The sequence below is a fragment of the Bubalus kerabau genome, chromosome 5 (assembly GCF_029407905.1).
Source record: "Bubalus kerabau isolate K-KA32 ecotype Philippines breed swamp buffalo chromosome 5, PCC_UOA_SB_1v2, whole genome shotgun sequence".
Classification (NCBI taxonomy): domain Eukaryota; kingdom Metazoa; phylum Chordata; class Mammalia; order Artiodactyla; family Bovidae; genus Bubalus; species Bubalus kerabau.
In genome coordinates, this window is record NC_073628.1 from 129096736 (window position 1) to 129100576 (window position 3841).

General features: G+C 45.1%; 1 long non-coding RNA gene across 1 annotated transcript; it reads left to right on the forward strand.

Annotated features, from left to right (window-relative positions):
• Positions 1–1752: 1752 nt before the first annotated feature.
• Positions 1753–2621, forward strand: LOC129654092 (uncharacterized). The gene is made up of 2 exons (XR_008715405.1): positions 1753–1904; positions 2211–2621. It is a non-coding gene; the product is annotated as an uncharacterized LOC129654092 (long non-coding RNA).
• Positions 2622–3841: the final 1220 nt, after the last annotated feature.

The window sequence follows — 3841 nt, forward strand, 5'->3', positions numbered from 1 at the left end:
GATGATTAAGTGACTTGCTTAAGACGGTATAATGAAATCTAAATAAAACCTGAGTTTTTGCTTCCTGGATTGCATTATCAACTCCCTCTGCCCCTTAACTGCCCTCCACCCACCTTAGTCTGACTAATAAAGGGTTTCACTGGCCTCTGTCCCCAGTTCGTGGGAGGTAGCCTCTACAATTTGGAATTTCCCAAGTAATAGGAGTGTCTTTGTTATTCATCTTTGGTTATGTTTACTAGGATAGGTTACGTTTACTACGTAGTTCATGCTAAGGAAATAAGTTATATGCTAATTGTATATGCTAAATTTTAGGCTATCATTTATGCTGAGGAAAATATTTTCGGGCTTTCCTAGTGATGCTAGTGGTAAATAACCCACCTGCCAATGCAGGAGATGTAAGAGGCTCTGGTTCGATATCTGGGTTGGCAATATCCCCTGGAGGAGGGCACTGCAACCTACTCCAGTATTCTTGCCTGGAGAATCCCATGGACAGAGGAGCCTGGTGGGCTACAGTCCATGGGGTCGCACAGAGTTGGACACGACTGAAGTGACTTAGCACAGCACAAGGAAAATATTTAGGATGGGAGCTGGCAGGAGAGAAAGACTAATTATGTATTTAGAGGGCTGGGGCTTTGATCCACCATGATACCAGACCAACCCCGGGAGAGGGGAAGGGGGCTAGAGATTGAGTTACATGACCAGTGACTTAATCAGTCATGCCTATGTAGTGAAATCCAAATGCAGCCTATGGACCCAGATGTTCAGGTCAGCTTCCTTGGTGGGCAGTACTCTACACTGCCGCATATCAATGTGTAGGAGAGTGGCATATGCTGACTTCACAGGGAGAGGACAAAGGAAGCTTTGCTTTTGGCACCCGCCCAGACACTGTTGTCTGAGTCTCCCCTTTGGCTGTTTCTCATTTGTATCCTTTTGCTGTTATACAATGGTAATCATACAACCAGTCCATTCTGAAGGAGATCAGCCCTGGGATTTCTTTGGAAGGAATGATGCTAAAGCTGAAACTCCAGTACTTTGGCCACCTCATGTGAAGAGTTGACTCACATGGGGGCAGGAGGAGAAGGGGACGACAGAGGATGAGATAGCTGGATGGCATCACTGACTCGATGGACGTGAGTCTGAGTGAACTCCGGGAGTTGGTGATGGACAGGGAGGCCTGGCGTGCTGCGATTCATGGGGTCACAAAGAGTCAGACACGACTGAGCAACTGAACTGAACTGAACTGAATCATACAAGAGCACTCTCCAGAGTTCTGTGTGTTGTCCTATCATATTATTGAACTTGAGGGGACAGTGAGAAACCCTGAATTTGTAGCCAGTTGGTCAGAAGTGAGGGCAGGCTGGGGACCTTGAAATTTGTGGTTGGTGTCTGAAGTGAATGCAACTGGGTGGAGGACTTTGCCCTTGACCTGTGACCTTTTGTCTTGCTCTGCTTGAGAGAACTCGGCATCAGAAGTCTTGCTGTCCCTTCACGCAGAACCTCAACAGGGTTCAATGTTTTATAAGGGACATGCTTTGCAGTCTCAAAGTTCAGATCTGTTTAAAATCGACATTCTTATTTATTGTTGCTCGTTATCCATAGATAGTGTTAAAATATGATCACATTGGCCCTGTACAACTGAACATTTAGGTCATGATTGTATCGAAGTCAAAAACTGAAAAATTATTCATGTCTGGTACTAACCCTATCAGGGGTTCTCTTCTTTCCAAAAACCCTTCTCCCATCTCTGAGCAAATTAATCCATCTGCTCAGTTAAGAGGAGGGAGCCAAGCAGAGGCCTCTGCTGTGAAGGCACCAAGGGGATGTCCACTAGGAAAGCTGGATCGCACGTGTTGCGGCTCTGAACATCCAGCTGGAATGGCGCTCTCGCCAACCGCATGGAAAGCGTAATTAGCGCCCTGCAGAGACTCGGGGCCACGAGCCCACCACATCCATTTGCAGTTTCACAACTTACTGAGGACAGCATCTCTCGTATTGAGCTAGCTGCCTCCTGTCTGCTCTGTTGGCCCTAATGCGTTTAGATAGATTCTTCTTCCGGAGGCAGAGCCCAAGTTCATTAGAATCATGCGTTCTGCTTCAAAACCTCCCTTAATCTCCCTAGGTGCTCTTTGGGGTTTTTTTTCCAGTTGTCTTCACTAACCTTGGATGTGGGTATTTAGGAACAATGCTAATGTTCTTAAATTGCTTTGCAGTCTTTTCTCCGGGATTATGCTGGCAGGCAAAAGAAGAAATACCAATTAAGCCCCAAGAGCCATTTTACAAATGCTCTTTCTCTTAAATCAGAGAACGTCTAACTGCGAACCCAAATGGAAGAGATACAGAATGGTAGTGAGGTGTGTTATGCGTGCCGACTCTTTCTGAGGGATCTAATCCTTTAGAGTGGGCATTAGGTAATGCTTTCAATGCAGTATTAAGAGCCAGAAAAAAAGAAAGAAGACACTTCATACGCTTTGGATAATAACGTGTTGGTGCTTTAGTAATATTCATCTTAAGGGGTATTTGTTATTCATTATGTATAGTGCATTTCAAAGTTCTGCTTTCCATTAACTCTTTCTCTGAGCAGATTGCAGATAGTTTTAAAAGCTTTCTGTTAGAAGAGCCAGCCTCAGCCCAGATCTTGAATTTGCTTGGATGTTGGGGTACTTGGAGGCCCTATGGTAGGGCAGTGATGAGTGGTAACACGGGCTGCCTTCAGGAGGGGAAGTAAATGGCTTGGAGACAGGAGTGAAAAACAGCTATTTCACTATTAATTTTGTGCTTTGTAGCATATGACTATATTACCAATTCTAAATATATATAATTTTAGAAGAAAAATTATGTGGCCACAGTAGAAAACAACACTGTGGTTCCTCAAAACACTAAACAGAGCGACCATGTGATACGGCAAGAGAGGAAACCCCAAACAGAGCAACCCTGCGATACAGCGAGAGAGAAAACACTAAGAGCGACCCTGCGATACGGCGAGAGAGAAAACCCCAAGCAGAGTGACCCTACGATACAGCGAAAGAGCTGAAAGCAGACACTTGAACAAACATCTGTATACCCATGTTCACAAACAGTAGCAAGACAGTGGAGGCAACCTACGTGTCCATAAATGGATGAATGGGGAAATAAAATGTAATATATACATACAATGGGATCTTATCCAGCCTTGAAAAAGAAGGCAATTCTGACATGTTACAACATGAATGAACCTTGAGGACATTGTGCCAAGTGCAATCAGTCACCAGTTTTCCTATTGCTATGAAATATAAGGTGATCACCATCTCTCTAGACTTCAGAGACCCTGTGTTTTTATACCTCATGGTCCCTTTTGTGATTCTTTAAATTGGGAATACTCAACAGTTGATGCTTTCTGACACCAGTTTTCTGACACTGAGTGTCCTAAAATCCAAATCAGTTATGATGCTAAAGCACATGGAGTTAGTGTCAGAGCCCATGAACTAAAGGGCCAGCTCCTTGACAAAACTCTCTTTACTTCAGATGCCAATTTCAGTGGGACTACAGATTTACTACAAATTTAAAGCCTCCCTAAGGCTGCTGCTGCTGCTGCTGCTAAGTCACTTCAATGGTGTCCGACTCTGTGCGACCCCATAGATGGCAGCCCACCAGGCTCCCCTGTCCATGGGATTCTCCAGGCAAGAACACCGGAGTGGGTTGCCATTTCCTTCTCCAATGCATGAAAGTGAAAAGTGAAAGTGAAGTTGCTCTGTCATGTCCGACTCTGCGACCCCATGGACTGCAGCCTACCAGGCTCCTCCATCCATGGGATTCTCCAGGCAAGAGTACTGGAGTGGGGTGCCATTGCCTTCTCCTCCCTAAG